The 18,902-nt window shown below is 37.8% G+C and overlaps 1 protein-coding gene across 6 annotated transcripts in view; it reads left to right on the top strand.

The window, feature by feature from the left end:
- dipk1ab (divergent protein kinase domain 1Ab) overlaps nt 1-18,902 on the top strand; it is a 47,630-nt gene that overhangs the window by 8,530 nt on the left and 20,198 nt on the right. Inside the window, exon 1 of one of the 6 annotated variants that reach the window (XM_073870178.1) lies at nt 5,581-5,602. The exons of the other annotated variants lie outside the window; for them this stretch is intronic. The gene's annotated coding sequence lies outside the window, so the exon portion shown is untranslated. Of the gene's footprint in view, nt 1-5,580; nt 5,603-18,902 lie in introns of those variants that run through there. 6 annotated transcript variants of the gene reach the window in all.

Below are 18,902 nucleotides of genomic sequence, written 5' to 3'. Positions count from 1 at the left end.
AGCTTTTATTTGTTCTTTATGCTTTATGTTTCCCCTAAGAGTGATAGCTAGAGAGACAATTCTAGTAAATGTTTTTTTGCACTTTATGGAATAAAACAAAAATTCGTTTTTCAAAGCTATGCACAACACCAGCATTTTTTTTACACTCTCTGTCTATCTTTGTCACTTTCTCTTGTCTGATTCTGTCCATCTATCTGTCGTTCATTGGTCTGAAGTGGAGGGGAGCATTAGGGAGAAGGCAGCAAGAAATCGCTTTATGATCATGAATTATGGATGAGCAGAGAGCAAGCCATGAAAACAAGTGTCAGTGCAAAATTCTCCCCCACTTGATCCGCTTCTACCTTCTCATCACTCTCGCTGTGTCACAGAGGGGTTGGAGGATTAAAAGCAACTGACATGCTCTCTATTCCTATTATGTGTGGCTGATCACCTGAAATTGGAGACTGATCTTTTGTAGAGCAACGTGTAAGCTTGTACTTGGAGTTGTGGGCAATAGGAAGCTGATTAGGCTACATACTCAGGCATTAATAAACTTGTGAAGACCTATCAAGCTGTTGCTCCCTCTGCAGCTCATCTCACAGGGAATAGAGATGCTGTTGTCTACCAAACAAGCTGTCAAAGCTTAATAAGAGCCAGCATGTTCTCCAGCTCTATTTCAGGCTCTGAAAGTTTCATTGCTTATTCAGAACATGACTGTTATAGATCAATTTAAGTCTATTTTGTGATACAGTAGGTCTTTTAATGGGATCATATAGTGATAAATAGTAAAATACTTTCAAACAGATAATCCAATAACTCAAATCCAAATCAGGATAGCTTAGATTCAATTTATACATATTATAGTATTTATATTATAAAGGGGAGGACCTGGCCAGTAACTGTGGTGCTGTGACAAACCAGTGGTGTAAGTGTGGTACTGTAGTTTGCTAGAAACCAAGAAAGCAAATCTGTAGTTTAAAGAGTTAGATCATTCAAAAATGAAAATAATGTCATTAATGACTCACCCTCATGTCGTTCCAAATTCGTAAGACCTCTGTTCATCTTTGGAAACACAGTTTAAGATGTTTTAGATTAGTCAGAGAGCTTTCTGACCCTCCATGGAAAATCTATGTACGGTATACTGTCCATGTCCAGAAAAGTAATAAAAACATCATCAAAGTAGTCCATGTGACATCAGTGGGTCAGTTAGAATTTGTTGAAGCATTGAAAATACATTTTGGTCCAAAAATTACGGCTTTATTCAGCATTGTCTTCTCTTCCGGGTCTGTTGTGAATTCGCGTTCACAACACTGCAGTGATGCTGCTGACCTATGACGCTGCTGACGTGTTATCTTGTGCGCCCGAGCTTCGTTTACAGTCTGAGGGATTAGGACATCCAGGACATGCACACATATGCACCATTTAAAAAAAATATAGCAATACCAAAATACAAACAATGTAGAATAGCTTGAATACAGCGTGCGTCTCCCTCAGACTGTAAACGAAGCTCGGGCTCACCAGATAACACGTCTTTATATCCTGCTAAATATCACTGTCCCGCCAGTGGGACGCCTACGTTTATCATTTAAAAGCTGTAAGAGAGTAGTTTTCATTTATGATCAGCATTTTGTAAAAGGAATGACATAGTGAGAGCCATTTTCTAAAATGCCACGGGTCCACAGGTGGGCCCATGTTGTTATTATATATTTGTAACACTAATGCCCTATTTCAACCTAAAAAATCTTGGCAAGCTATATATCATTGGAAAGCTATGAGAGTATTATTTTCATATTTCATACCCATTTTGGGGAAATTATGACGTATTGAAAGTCAGTTTCTAAAGTGTCATGGGGCCACAGGTGGACCCAATTTGTTTTTACATACACTGTAAAAAATTTGCTGTAATTATGCAGCTGGTTGCCAGTAACTTACTGTAGAAGATAAAAACTGAAAATGTTTCATGTTCATTTAACTTTGAACAAACTGTTGCCAGTAAATAACATCAATGTAAAATCTACAGTAAGTTACTGGCAGTTGCCAGTAATACCCAGTAATACTGTAATTTCTACAGAAATTTTTTACAGTGTAGTTATATATAACACTAAACCCCTACTCTAAACCTAAAAAATCTTGATAAATGATATATATCACTGAAAAGCTTTCAGAATGTAGTTTTCATATTTCAAGGTCATCTGATCATAGAAATAATGTAGTAACAGTTTTTTGTTACATGACTTCCCCCCCATAGGAAGGCATATTAATTGATATACAAAAATACATAATCTACAAAAATGTTGACAAACTATATATCATTGGATTGCTCTAAGAATGTATTTTTTCATATTTAAAAACATTTTAGCAGTAGTAATAATACAGTGACAGTGAATGCACATCAAAAAGGTGCACATCAACTTTTCGCCCCCACACTCAAAAGGGGGGTGACAGTTAAGGGGTTAAACAGAACACATGCTGGGTTAAAATGACCCAATGTTGGGTTGTTGTTACGCAACCATGGGTTTTAATAACCGAACAGTTGGGTAAATTCTAACCCAGCGGTGTGTTCTGTCCAATATTTCCCAGTATGGGTTAAAAACAATGCAGCTATTTTTAGAGTGCAGGAAACTTAGGAATTACCTTGGGATGGGGGAGCTTGCAATCTGAGGAAAAAATAGGAGGAGTTACTGAAGAGTCCAAGGTGAACTACATTTTCTGAATGCTCTAGATTAGGGGTGACCAACCTTGTTCCTGGAGATCTACCCTCCTGCATATTTTAGTTCCAACCCAGCTTCAACACACCTGACTCTTAATTTTTAGGTAGCCTGAAATGCTTGATTGCCAGGTTCAGATGTGTTTGATTGGGGTGGGAGCTGAACTGCAGGAGATGAAGTTTGCAGGGTTGGTCACCACTCCTCTAGATACTGATGGCAATCAATGTCAGGGGTCCATCAGCTGCATCTTATTGAGACTGCATGGTGGTTGTCTGGTGAAACGTTCATTGGTCTCTCTTCAGTCCTTAAAGGGATAGTTGACTTAAAAAGTACAGTCCTGTCATCATTTTCTTACCCTCATGTTGTTTTAAAGTTGTATGTTTCTTTATTCTTTAAACATAAAGGAAGATATTTTAATAAATCATGGTAACTGCTAGGGGTGTCACGATTCTCCAAATCCTCGATTTGATTACATTTTCGATTTTTACATTTTTTAAAAGCACCAAAAATGCTATGCCATTTTTATTCTAGACTTTTATGAAATATAATATCTGACCTTGAACCCGGAGATGCCCTGCCATGTTAATTGTGCTGCCAGTGGAAAAATATGATACACGCACATACACAACCCATTCTCACTCCACAAGGCGTCAAAATCTGAAGCATGTTCAAACGCCTTCAGGGTCAGTATGAATACGCGAATGGTGCCCCTATGCGTCACTATATCGACGAAATGGGAACTCCGTTGCTTTCATGCTAATTCCTTAGCGTCGGATATAGACGAAAGGGAATCCCGGAAGGTGATGCCGTCACGTTATGCGACGATTGGCAGGATCATGCGCTTCTGGACTGTAACTACTCAATTTTTGTTCCAAATTTTTTACCATTGTAGCTTGTGGTTTGAACGACTTTCTGTTACATAAAATTACATCCTCATAACCCAAACCCAACCCTAACCCCAAGCGACAATGTTTTAAAAATCAGTAGACAAAAAGTATAAACCAATACAGACATCCTAACCCAAACCGGAACTCTAACCCTAACCCCAAGCAACAGTGGCTTAAAAATCAGAAGACAAAAAGTATAAACAAACTGACATCCAAACCCCAAGTCTAACACCAAGCGACAATGGTTTAAAAATTGGAAAAAAACTGAGTAGCCACCATCCAGAAGCGGCACGATCCTGCCGATCGTCACATAGGGCTGGGCGATATGACCCAAAAAATTATCGAGAAAATGTTTTCCATATCAGTCGATATCGATAATTATCGTGATAAATAACAAATCTTTACTCCTGTCAAATTTAAAGGCAGATTTTTGCTCCTGAATGAAAATTGTAAAAACCAGACAGTTAATAATGGTTTTAAACTACTTTTTATTCAGAACATGACAAATACAAATACTAAAATCTTGTTTTAATGTTCATGCATCTGTATTAAATGTAAATCTATTTTTTATGAAATCAACACATTTCTGACACAAAAGCAGCAGACTACTGTCACTTTAAGAACCAAGACAGACTGCTTTAAGTTTCTATATACTGAGTAACAGCTGTTTATGTTCACTTAAACAAGAAAGAAAAATTAGTTCAGTGATCACGCGTGTGTTATACATATACGAGCTATACACGCTGATAAATGGATGTCAAGAGTGTCACGTTGCTGTGGGAGCGCACATACGCATACACAATATTCACTGCAGTGGTGGATCTGCTGTTTTTCCTCAGTTTCCTGAATTAGTGAATGTCCTGTTAATATACTTTTAAAGCTGTGCGGACGTGTGCGTGCGCAAGGCGGACGTTGAATGAAAGTACAGTATACTGCACCTATTGTGTCTGCTGTGTTTGACGAACCCTGTTTGCGCGTCCAACATTACACACAAGAAAATGGTTCCGCGCATTTGGATTCCGTGATTCCGTCCGCGTTGTCCGCATCGCGAAAATCATAGGTCTCTACTAATAAATGAATAACTTGCCTCATCTTCCACTCCTTCAAGTCTAACTGACACTGTGATTGTAAAGCAAGAGCACGTGCCGCATCCGGAAGTGCACGCGCAACATTACGCACAGTGCGTAAACATTATCGATCACTTATCGAACTGTCCTTATCGTTTTATCGAAAAAGTTTATATCGGTAAAATTATCGTTATTGAATTATCGCCCAGCACTATCGTCACATAACGTGACGGCATCACCTTCCGGGATTCCCTTTCGTCTATATCCGACGCTGAGGGATTAGAATGAAAGCAACGGAGTTCCCATTTCGTCGATATAGTGACGCATAGGGGCACCCCTCGCGTCTTCATACTGAAGCTGAAGGCGTTTGAACATGCTTCAGATTTTGACGCCTTGGGAAGTGAGAATGTGTTGACATACATGATAAAACAAAACTTCCTGTCAGGTGAACATTCCTGTCAGTACTTTGCATCTTAAAAATGTGCTTTTATTACTGTGAGACAAGATTGTGAGACTATACCCCAATAAGCCATGTTTAAATGCTGTTTTCATAACTCTTAAGCAACTGAAATAAGTTGTTGTGAAACTTTAACAGATCTCAGTTCAGAGAAACTAACGGTCCTGGCACAGATGCCGTTCTGCTGTGCATGCGTGCATGCTCTGTTCTGATTGAGTTCATGGGGGCGTGTTAGCATCAACGGTTGACTTTTTATTCGAAATTCGAGTTTGTAACTTAATTTCGATCGATTTCGATTTCATATCAAAATCGTGACACCCTTAGTAACTGCACAGTTGATGGTACCTATTAACTCCCATAGTATTTGTTTTCCTATTATAGAAGTCAGTGGGCACCATTAGCTGTGTGGTTTCCATCGTTTATCAAAATGTCTTCTTTTGTATTCAACAGAAGAAAAAAACTCAAAACCCACTGATGTCTGGAAGGCAAAGAATAAAAGTGCAAGTAACAAAACCAGCATGTAAAAATAAATCTGGCAAATGACAAGGATAAAAGTGTTTTGTGTAACAGAGATAATAGGGAATAGAGAACAAATGATAGGTACATAGAAAATTGTCCTTAGTTGAAAGATGTTGCAGAGAGGAAACACGTGGAAACCAAATTGAAGAGAGACAGATTGGGGTTGAAATTATGATAAATGTTGATGTTTTAGCCCACAAGACTGATAAGCAAAGCTTTTGTCAGCAGGTTATAGCTGTGGAAATGCGATCTTTGAAACTAGTTTTGCTTCTGTTTGCCTGTTTTTGTCCTCATGATTTGCCTTAGTTTATTAGCAGTTTCATGTCTTCCTGTCTTGAGACCAAACAACTAATTCTAGCTATATTTCTGAGATGGTAGTAAGCTGATTTGCTTATTGCTCTCACATGACTATTGAAATTAAGGTCAGACTCTAAGGCTATGTTTACAATAATGCGTTTATTTTTAAAAACACATTACTTTTGCCACGTTTAATTTTAAACACCATTTATAGGGCGTTATAATGGATTGAAGGCCAATATGAACGGAGAAATTGAGTGGGTCAAACATAATTTTCGAGTTTTGTTTGCTTCTTTAAAAACGAATTTCGTTTCATATAATTTGTCTCTTCATTTTAATCAATGTTTTGTTAATAAGTTTTGTGAATATAAATGAAGAAGAAGAACATTAAAAGGAACACCTTGCATCTCATTGATGCGTATAAACCACTGCAATATACTACCGAATGCCAAAACATGCAGTATTATAGTTTGCAATAATACAGTTGTTGTTGTTGTTTTAAAGATATACAAAATCATATTATCAAGTATTACTTGGTTTTCAAAAACCAGCCCTTAAGTGCACGGAAATTAAATTTGCATGTGCATTCAGAGCTTGATGTAGCAGCACATTTGATGGCGGCATGCTTATGACTTTTAAAAATATTTTCATAATTATTTTTAATAATTTAGCCGATTGCCCTTTTTTTTCTTGAGCGGAGGACGCATGTGAGGGAACACACACCACAAACCCAGAGAGAACAGCGACAGGTAAAGGGAAGTGAAGTTATTTGATGTGTTTTTTAGTCAGTTCATAAGAAAAATTTAAATGGACTATAAGATCATCAATATGAACTTTGAACAATGAACTGTTATAAAATCAAAAGCTTGCGAGGGCGACTGCACATCCGAAACCCCCCAAAATGTTAGGGTACAGGTGCTGAGCAACAAATAATCAACGAAAAAACAACAGAAGAAGCCCGCACACCGATAAACTGATCCAATAAATGTACTGTAATGGTGCAACGTTTCGACCATCAGGTCTTCGTCAGGCACAATATAAAAGTGTAATCACCTCACCTCTATAAATAGGAAACAGGTGTATGCCTTAATTACACTCGCTTTCAAAATAAGGCACACTATAAACATGAAACATTAATCAACTCACATATACAAAAATCTCAAATATACACAGAAAAAAGAAAAAAACATAACAAGGTGAAATGTCTGAAGATTAACTTGCTACATTAAAGCAATAAGCGTTATGTAGGCTAAAGCTCTCAGAAGCAAAGGTTCCAGGTGCCATACAAAATTACTTTATTCGCTCGAGCCAACAAAGTGAGACAATCAAAAACCCCTCAAAGAGGTGCTCAAAGATCATCTGCCCCCCCCCAACATCTGACTCCTTTCTTTATACACTCTTATCTGAAATGATGTACACTCTGCTCATTATTTTCTCTTGGCTTCTGCCTGCCACCGTTGGCTATTATTCCGGTGTTTTCCACTCTAATTGTGGCAAAAACGCAGCTGGACTCTTTTTTAATTAAATTGATTAACTGTAAAACGAAAGATAGCTAAGAAACGGGCGTTAACTGAAGAAACGAAAGTTCACTGAAGGTTACTATGACATAAAAAATTTTCAATGCTTTATAAGAAAATAATTCAGTGTAATATTAATACCAGTGTATAATCAACAATGAAACCAATAAAACCCACCAGAAAGCTACCATGCATCACCTCTTATGTTTGCATTTGCTGAATTTTATTTTTGCCTCAAGTAGGCTACTGTTTAGTAATCTTTAATTGAATGCTTCCGTTTAAAATCACAGAGACTTTAATAACATCAACATGAACCTATTGATCATATTAATATGTTGTTGGGGGGGATCTAGAACAATGTAAGACTTTCACCAACACATTTTTGAAGGATACAAAATATTGTCTGTTATTGTTACTAGCAAAATGATCCAGATATGAATTTTTGCCAATATCGCACATCCCTAGGCTGCTTACATGTGCTAAAGGAAAACTATTATTAGAATTTGAACAGAAGCGGTGCAAGAATTGAGCCCTGTGGGACTCTACATGTCATGGATGTCCACTCAGATTTATGGTTACCTATGTTCGGTCATGGTAGACTCACAGTGAGCTTATACTATGGCCACAACGTGAGGTCACTATACACTCATTGTGCACTCATACCATGAACTCAACATTCTGAATTCACAATAAGCTTGCATATTACTCAAAACATGAGAATCTCACAGTACGAGAATGGTGTGACGTCGCTGTGATCCTCCAGTATCCACCTTTTCCTAGTGAGATTTAGGTAGTAGAATGCGCCCTTGTGTTATATTGCCTCCCCTTAACCTGCTCAACATTTTGAAATCACAATGAGCTCACATATAGCTCACACTGTGACTATCACAGTATAAGAATAGTGTGATGTCACTGATCATCACGTGATCTCATGTGTTGACTGGGCAGGAACTAGATTTGGGGGGGGGGGGTTGTTAGTCTCTCTACAGTAGCAAAAAGAATGCGAGTGTTGTTTATGTTGTTGTTTATAATGTTTGAGAAGAAGGTCTGTCTAGCTGTGCCTAGTTCTTGAAAGCACAAAGACTGTCCTTATAGATGCTATAATGTACTTCAAGTTTTGTTTTCCGCCACATACATTCAGCTTTTCTGCATATTCTTTTCATGCTCTGTACTGCTGTTGTGTTTCTCCAAGGTGCTTTACGTCAGCCATTGATCATCCTGACCTTTACTGGAGCTAAAACATCATTAGCATCTTTAACTCTAAAGTTCAAATTTTCAAGAAGAACATCAACAGAGTCTGCTGATATGCTTGGCAACATTGATATAGCATTCATAAATACCTCACTTTTTTGACATAGACAGATTTAGCATCAGTGGCAGGACAGATCAATAAATCAGAGTAAACACAGAAATGGTCAGATAGCGCTTCATCCTTGATGACAGTGGATGAAATGTTTAGACCCTTGCTAATGAGCAGATCGAGAGTATGTCCCCGATTGTCAGATCAAAAGCTTTAAAAAATTTAACAGTTCAATCACAGTATTGTTTTCTGCATTGTCTATACATGAATATTGAAATCTTTAGCAATAACAAAACAGTCAAATTTAGAGGAAATTGTTGATAAACGTTCTGTGAATTCATTAACAAATGCTGGGGTGTATTTAGGAGGGCTATAAATAATTGTAAACAGAATGTGTGGTGTACCTTTTAAAGCAATACACAAATATTCATCATCTGAAGCTTTGGGTAGTGCTGTGACGGATCCGCGGTTCGGCTCACATGCGATTCGCGGATTAATATGCAATTTAAATAGGGTACGTTTATCATTAACGTGTTTCTAAGGCTTGCAATTGTTTAAATGGTTAAATGTGTCCGGTCCAGCTCCAGTCAGGTCCAGAGTTGCGCTACTGTAGCCGTTTCTCAATACCAAGTACGCCAAACTCGGACTTGTGTCCTTTGTAGTTCGAACTTGTAAGTTCAGACTCGGAAGAACGAACTCCTGACGCGAAATGCATTCTGGGAAACTTTGCTGTCATAAGTCCACACAAGTCTCCTCTGATGCATCCTCGATAAAATGGGCGGATCAAGAACACATCCGGGGATTTTATGTGAACTTGGGCTTGATGCGAACTTTGAATTGGAACAGTACTTGGTCCGCGATTGATGGCGTTTCACAAGTCCACAAGAACGCAAGTACAGACAAGAACGCATATTGAGAAACGGCTTGTGTGTCATATGTAGACCATTAACATACATTTGCTTAATAGAACAATGAAAAACAACGTAACGTTTTTATGTGAAGTGACTGCTGCATCTTCTTCCTGAATGCTGTTTGGAATTCGCCCTCCGCCTGTGTGTGAGCACGCGTTTAAGTGCCCTCAGTAGTGTACATACAGAGAGAAGTGTTTCAAAAGTTAAGCCAACATAAAATCTTTCTTTTCTTTGACAGGGCACATACACACAAAATGATCTCACAGTATTCTTTTTCTAATAAAAACATTTGTTTATGTCTTAAGAAACCGGTCAGAAACCAGTCTGGGCTTATTTGTTCTTAAAGAGACAGTAACCTCAATTAACCTACTTAAGTCTGTGTCATTAATGTTAATCAAACAACCCAAGACAAACAGAAAATCACTTCTATTGCTCTAAAAATAATCATATTTAATTTGTACAATAAAGACAGTGTTATTATGTCTTTATGTTGCACTTGGACTGCATGACTTAACACTCGCTTTCTTTTGCTTTTATGTCTTCAGAACCATTTTGATTAAAACATTAAATGAAAGCCTTTGAGGTTCATTGGGATACCAATGTTTTTTGCCCACCATTTCCACCGCCACCGATCCTCACTCACTCGGCCACTAATGAAAAGCCAACACAAAGCCTCAATCAATAACCTCTCATTACCCACTTCTGTTCGGCTCTCTCTTTGGTGATGACTGATGTTGTCCCGAGGATGAACATGCCACATTAGCCGAGTTGAAATTAATGTCTTTGGGTATTGACGGAAAAGGTCAGGTGTGGTTTGTTTTGTTTGTGGTATCTTGCTCTTGTAATGGATCAGGGATATGTTTGTTATACAAGGATCGATTTGAGAGACGATGCATTTTGGCAGTGACCGTTACAGCATGTCTCAATACGCCAAGTGAGTACTAATTCGTTTGAACAAAGTAAATGTGCGTTGGGATTATTTTAATAAAAACACAGGCCTAGTATTAAAACTGCATCTATAAGGTGCTTCATGATGCCATAGAAGAACCTTTATTGTCTAAATAGTTGTTTAAAGCACCTTTGATAACATCTGAAGCACCTTTATGTTTTTTAAGAAAAGGTTCTTTAAGGTGAAAAAGGTTCTTCAGATTATAAGAATGTATAAAGAAATGCTGCTTTGAAGAACCTTTTACTAAGTGGTTGTTTGAGGAACACTGTGAAGCACCTTTTAAGCACCTTTATTTTTAAGAGTGTAGTGATGCCCAGCAAACACAACAACAACGTAATGGGGATATTGTTAGAGAGGACAGTTTATCTTCAAGTGCCTGAATGTACTTAAAGCCTACAGTATAATGATAAGAGTGCTTTTAAAAGTGCTTGAAAGTTGATATAAAGAACCCTTGGCTCAGACCTATCACTAATGTGGATCTCATCCTTAGTAAGCATAATGAAGTCTACATACAGTATTTACACTTCTGTGCTTTATCCATAAAAGACTGAGCCAAAGGCTCATGTGAACTTTTCTCTTTTTCTTCACTGTTGTGATTGAAATTCCATGCAGTCTTCAGTACAGCTGAGGGATGGACTCTCTATCACATCGTCTTATTAGTTTGTAGAGAATGCAAATGCTGTTGAACGCATACAGACATGCATCCACTGATTGGTACACAGCAAAATCACCAGTGTTAAATGTACACTGCTGGTGTATATATGGGTACCACCAGGTCTGTGTACCAGCAGTGTACATTCAACACTGGTGATTTTGCTGTGTATGCACATAATATACTAAATGATGATGACTTGCTGACACTGTTATCCTCTGTCAATTCAGTGTGCTGCCATGGAAACATTTCCTGTCACCAGGGGGAGACCCATCAACCGGAGTGGCAAACTATAAAGCTATTGATGTCAAGCACGCTCTGTTTGATATACGATACACCAAAAGTAGAGTGTCGAGGCGAAGGTTGTCTTGTCTAAAGCAATTAAACGTTGAACATGTTTTCAGTACGGTTTAAACATGGTCAGGGCATTATCTGTAATGTTTGTCTTTCATAGCAAAAATGAGGTTATGGATTCCTGGAGAAAAAAGCTTGATCGGATTAATTTTTTAATTAGCCTATGTTATTGCAGACTAACTTATTTGATCATTTCCGTTCTTCTTATCTTTGAAAATGTAAACATTTTGCATGGACACTGCCTTGTGACGCTCATTATACAGGATGCAGGCATGTATAATTTATTACATCTATCCAAAAATGATCACGTAAGAACATTAAAAATATGCTTTGCGCTAAACACATTAAACCGATTGCTTGCAGCTGCTGCTGCGACTTGTGAGTCTTATCCAGAAAAGAGAAATGAGTCGTTCTCAGGAAAATGGTGCAATTTGTGCCTGAACATTTTGGGACTATTTATATTTTAAAGTCATTGACATTAAAGTTTCCACCATAGGAGTATCAAATAGACCAAATATCACTGCACTGCAGCATATTGTTTACATTCATTATTTAGAGATTTAGGTATGTTCAGTATTTTTAAGTATTTAATATTCATTTGTATCACTTTTATGCATTTTTATTTAAAAAAAACAAAACAAATGAGATAAAAATTAGGTGAAAATATTGTTATAACACACTGTAAAAATCTTGCAAAACGTTTTCCCTATGAAGGTAATAGAGTAACTTGTTTTTGGTAAAAAATCAATTTATCATAAATCATTTTATTATTTTTTTGTATACTGAATATCATTTGCGATTTTTATAGTTTTCACATCTATAAGAAAGGGGTGCGCTCGTTTTCTGTGTGCACGTTCGTTTTATCACACGTGCACATTTTTTATAAATGATCATAAGATCAAATGTAGGATGGTTTCTACGCAGCATTTTATAAATGTGGCCCAACTGTTGTGGTCAAAGTTGTAACAATCTATAAAAGAATTTGATGAACTTTACATTCCTCCACACTTTTAAGCTTGTTGACAATGAGTTCATATTATTTTCACTGCTACTTTCTGCAGTAGTTCTGAAAATCAATATTAGCTGATTTTATAAATTGCAAAATTGCCATCTTACTTAGATTTGTGTTTGTTCAGTGCTGTGCAAATGTCTTACTTAGACATATTAAACAGATTCTTCACCAAAAAAGCAATGTTATTTATATTGTTTGCTTTAGTGTGGTAGTTGAACTGTAAATAATAGATTAATAATAATATAAAAATCATTATTTGGCATTAACTGTGAAAATCAAGAGAGATTTTGTATATGAACAAAGAATCATGTTTCTTCATGTAAAAAATATAAATAATCTTTTTGTTTGAGCATCTAAAGATGCTAGATTGTAGATGCTCAAACAAAATTCACTGAAGCCAAATTTAAGCCTGTTTTGTTCTGTTGCATAGAACTACACTGTAAAAAGATCAACTTAAAAAAAACTTCAATTGGTAATGACTACAATTTTTAAGTTTAAATACAGTAGTTTAGGTGTTACAAATTGAGCTAAGTTTTTTAAGTAAAACAGTTTTCACTTTTTAGTATTTAGTATTGAGTATTTTATCAGATTTTAGTGTGTTATTATTATTATACTATATAATTACTTACTATAAAAATATTTTTTATTGGTTTGTAGTCAAAAGTTTGTATCCAACTCAGATTAATTAAATTAATGAAATTAAAAAAGTCTTATATTAATACAATTATACAAAAATGTTTAAAGGTCCCATATTTCAAGGCTTTTTAGGGTTATATTTTAGGTTATTTTAGAATATTTATACCACAGGTCTGTTGAATGCTGTATTCTGATTGGCTGAGAAATGTTCCGTGGGTATGCATTAATTTCTTATAACCGCACACCTAATTTGTCAAATGCCTTAAAAAAAGGCACCAGAGCAATGTTTGTGGTAACCGTGGTATAAGAGGAATAATTGACTCTGGTCCTTTGAATTATTTGAAAATAATGCACACCCGCGGTCAGGGCCGCATTAAGAGCTCACTGGGCCCCGGGGCTATGAATTACTGCAGCCCCCCCCCAACACCACTTTAGGTCACCAACTACAGAGAGAACACATTTTTCTAAAACACTGCTGAAGTTGTTTTACATAAATATAATCTAGAATAATTCAGAATAACAGTTGCACGAAAAAAGCTGTTAGATTAACACTAACCTGTAAACATGACTTGCTAATAGCGAATATAGGGGTGGGCGATGAGCTAAATGTTTTATCATTATACGAGTCATTTTATCTAACAATAATGATATACTTCACAGTCAAGTTATATTACTTTTAATAAGAATTTTATCATATGGAAATTTAATGCCACTAACATTTCAGAATTCTTTTGACCAATTTCCATATCACAAAAAAATAATAGTCACTTAAGAAAATAATCTCAAGCTTACTGATGACAAGAGTTACAATTAATAACAATAGAACAAAGGCACACAAGAAATCGACCTACTTGAAAAACTTAAAGCACTGAATAATATTATATTGTGTAAAGTAATCAAATATACAGTACCTATCTTTCACTATAAATTCAACATTCACTCTTATTTATTTTACAAAAGTGATTCAGTCAATGGCAGTAAATTACTTTATTTCTGATGTTTGATTTATTTATTTATTTATATTTATTTAATGTTTATTTGACAGGGACAAATGGATAAAACATTGCTTTATAAAAAATTCTAATGCATACAGGTTTATAGCCAAGACTAATTTGCAACCCCTGTCCCTGGTTAGGCTTGTAAGGTTAAAACAGAGATTACAGAGTATTGAAGCACAAATTTATAGCTATTAAAATATATACAATAAATACATCAAATAAGATGTGGGCTTAAATAGATGTAGTAGTCACTATAACACAGAATCTAAACAAATGTATACATTAAGTTGTAGCCTGTATAATCAGCGTTCACAAAGTTGTTTCAGTTTTAGCCATTGCTTTAAATGTGTATTAAAAACCTTGAGTCCTTTCAGTGTTTTAATTTCTGATGGTAAAGCATTTCACCATTTTATGCCATTTTAAAGTGATGTCTGACCAAATGTTGTTCTAAGTTTTGCGACTATACAGCCTATACAGTGCGGCGCGGCTTTTTATATTGCTAAGCAACCACCGAGTAAGCTGTCTTGTCAATCAAATATTGACGCGTGAGCGCTCTTTTACTGTTAACTGTCATATTAGCAGAAACTTTAAAAATAGGACGCTTGCTCTGACCTTGTTTGAGGGTGAGAGGTGCACAAAGACGCAGGAGAAAGTGAGCGACTGGAGTCCGGTTCTTCAAAGCCCTTGTAAACTTCCCTTACCACAACGTAAGGCCCGCCTCTCCCCTCATTCGATTGGACAATGCGCCCGACGCAAATGACGTCGGACACTTCTCCGCTCTCAGCGCTTCTTCAAAAGGGCGTGCTGCGGCTGGCGGCAAAAACCTAATTTGTAGAGGGCGTGGGAAGGCTTTGGCAATCAGATGTCTAGTAGCAGTCAATCTGCTTCACAGCCAATCACGGGCCCCCTACTTGTTCGGGCCCCGGGGCTTTAGCCCGGCCTAGCCCTATGGTTAATGCGGCCCGCATTGCACCTTGGGTGTGCATTATTTTCTTATAATTCAATGGCCCGTCGTCAATTATTCCTTACATATTTGCAGTTTAAGTGCCAAAAACAATCTCTATATATTTTTTACAGCTCCTCTAACAGGAGCTCTGCTTAAAACAGGTTGTTTTGGCCTGTAATATTCTTGAGCCTCTCTTCTGATAGGCCTGTTGTTTTATGAGTAAAATACATAGTTGAATTAAATTACCCATAGAAGTACAGTAAGTGTTAGTTTCTGTACACTAAATGTTAGGTTAGTAAACCAACAGACACAGAGGCTGCGTCCGAAACCGCATACTGTACAGTAGGTACTGAATAAGATGAAGTACCTACTTACTTAGTGTTAAAACAGTAGGTACTGTATAGTATGAATCCTGGTAGTATGAATGAGATTCGGACGTGCTACATCTGCCATGTTGCTACATCACGTGACATACGTTGTCATCATGTCATGTCATTCCAGCCCGAAAACGGCCGCAGCGTTGCTTTTGCCTTTTTTATTTTTTGTTGCATAACTCCGCTCCTAGGGCATCACGGGATAGTGAAGTCTCCATCGTATGCACACTGCAAGATCTAACCGGAAGTAGTAGGTAATCCGGGTACTTTTTGCATACTGTTTTTTAAATACTATGTATTCGGACATACTAATCGCCTCGCCTACTGCTTTTCGCGTACTATATAATATGGAAGTAGGCCGTTTTGGACGCAGCAAGAGACTAAGAGATTTTAACCTTGCCATGTCTAACTCAATAAACAGGGCCAGTGTCTATAACTTAAGAAAACAAACAATGTCTGATTTCCAAAAGGTATACTATCAAAACCGGTGGCTACCAAAGACTTTAACGTTACAAATATCTAGTTAACATCACGTTAGCGTTGCATAACTGTTTACAATATATCATTTCAGTTTTCTCTGGCTCCATAATTTGGGTAGGGACTGCATGTTGAATCGCGTGCGATTGTCTCGCGCACCTCGTCAGTAAAGCTGATTCATTGATTGGTGGTGGGTCGCAGTCAGCTGCTTTCAGAAGCCACAACCGGCAGCCGGTTCTGGGGGCGGCTGATGGCGCTTTGCTACTAGTCAACAAAATGCGCGTGACAGTCGCGTGCGAGTTGTTGTGCAGCCCTACTTAAAATGTGTTTACTTACGGGTTGTGGATTTGAGGTTGGGTCCAACAAAGTAAGCACTGCAACATCGTTGATGAGTAGATTCCTGAAGAAACCAGCATTGAACTGCCACACTGAAGCAGTCACTTGTGAAATGTTTAGAACAGACGGCTAAAATCTAACTAATTGTTGAGGAAATTGTGAATAAATTAACATTAGCCATTGTTCTCGTATGTTAATGTTTTAATACGAGACCTGTTTCGCGGCATGAATGAGGCATTTAGCACAGCGTGTCTAGTTTGCGCAAATGGCGTGAAATTGCACGAAATTTGAGCTTTAGCGGAAAAAATGCTTCACGTTAACTTGAGCCCGACCGATAAAGGATTTTGAAGGCCGATACCGATATAAATGTTTGTTGTTTTTAAAATCTGATATTCCGATATATCGGCCGATATTTTTTTTCAGAAAAGCGCAACAAAACATTAACAGATTTCCCTAACATTAGTTATTTGTAGTTATTTATGAGTTTAACTAAAATAATATGATAATGCATTTAACAAAGAAACTGGTTTCTTTTATTTTCTCGTGACCAACTCACCATGAACTCACTTAACCGTTGTTCTCTCTGCCCCACTCTGGCTGGATCAGCAGGTTGCAGGATGTGTGACGCGTTATACACAAGTGTTGCCAACAGAGAGGTTGTAGAGTGCCCTCTGGTGGAGAAACTATACAACGGCAACACTCATGACATGGTTGAAGGATGTTTTGTCCATTTTTTAATATTCATTTATCGACCATTATGAAGGCCGATACCGATAGTTTGGAAAATGCCTAATATCGGCAGATAATATCGGCCTGCTGATATATCGGTCGGGCTCTAGCGTTAACCAATCAGAAGCTTGCTCTAGTAGTGACGTGATTACAGAAAGCGAGCGGAGTCGCAGAAGCCCCTCCCATGACGCTAATTTCCACGTGAATGTCTCGGTAACTAAAATCTCATGCGCGTCTTTCACGCGTGAATGAAGCGAGTAAACTCAAAATGTTTAAGCCGCAAACTAGACGCGGTAGACGCGAATTTGGTGCATCAAACGTGGCTGGTGTGAACCCATGGTTATAGGATTGTTTTGCAAAAATGGAGTGGGGAGGTTGACCGTGGACAGTGCGGGGTGGAGACTGAAGGTGGTGACTGTGTTTTGGTGACATAGCGACTTTACGGAGGTACAAACAAACCGTTTTATCTCACAGCTCAAGCAGGCTGTGTGCATTTGACTCTTTAAGGTGCAGTGTGTAAATTTAAGCGGCATCTAGTGGTGAGGTTGCGAATTGCAACCAACGGCTTATTATACTGCTCACCCCTCGCTTTTGAAACACATAGAGAAGCTACGGTAGCCGGCACCGGACAAACATTTCAGCGTCGGAGACAACTGAGTAAAAGAATTTGTCCGTTAAGGGCTTCTGTAGAAAAATGGCGGCACAAAATGGCGACTTCCATATAAGGGGACCCTCGGTGTATGTAGATAAAAAGGTCTCGTTCTAAGGTAATAAACACATAACGGTTCATTATGAAAAGTCTTTATACACCCCTGATAATATCGTTTTGTATATTATCTTGCATTTCTGTCAAGAGATCCTTCTAAAAATTACACACTGCACCATTAAATGACTGTTTTGAAACTTATATGGTACTTACATAGACCTCAGTTATCATGAAAAAAGCCACAAAATTTCAGTTTTGACAATATGAGACCTTTAAATGAGGTACACGGCGAAAGCAGGCAGTGGACCAAACCACTATGAGGCAAGGAAGGGGTAGGCTGTCTTTCTAAACATAAAAGCATTTTCCTGCTCTGTTTGCATTTTTGTATATGTTTATATTATTTATAATACACATGGTTTTTAATGCTAATTTTAAGGGGGACAATCTTCAGATGGGGAAACAGCATCCCCCGATTTCTACTTATATGCTGTCCTCCTGAACTATCAAGGCTATAGACATCAGGCAAATAGCACAGAGGGGATTGCTGTGGGTGGACTTTACTGTGAAAGAATAAAAACTGATTTAAGTTTCATGAATGAACTTCCCCTCCCAAACCTTGACTCTGGGCTCAGGGAGATGCCTGTATACTAAACCGAGCGTTCTTTCAGCCTATTACCATGGCGACAGCTCCTCTGGGCCTTGTGGGGAATAAAAAGGCTGTGCAGGACGCTGGCCTGCCACAACTCTCAAACGCCTGTCATCCTGGTTTAGTGAGTCAGTGAGTTTAAGATGGTGAGGGGAAATGAACCCTGAAGGGCATGAGATTCAAAGAGTCGAGAGTAAGATGGATTCTCTGATGGAAATGGCAGAATTACATCTCACTGAGTGCCCATAGCAGAGTGGGAAGGATGGCCTGTCATTAGGGAAGCCTCTGAAGAAAGAGACAGTGAGAAAGAGAGAGACAGACACAGAGAGTGAGAGATAGACCAGATTAGATTAGATACAGACTAACAAATGAGACCAATAAGACGGTGCAAAAAATTTAGCGAAACGTAATGGCCTAGTAAACAATCAAAAGGCTCATTTTAAAA

Source organism: Misgurnus anguillicaudatus, chromosome 8, assembly GCF_027580225.2.
Source record: "Misgurnus anguillicaudatus chromosome 8, ASM2758022v2, whole genome shotgun sequence".
In the NCBI taxonomy this organism is placed as follows: Eukaryota; Metazoa; Chordata; class Actinopteri; order Cypriniformes; family Cobitidae; genus Misgurnus; species Misgurnus anguillicaudatus.
The sequence above is the reverse complement of the archived record's forward strand: the minus strand, read 5'-3'. Positions and strand labels throughout refer to the sequence as shown.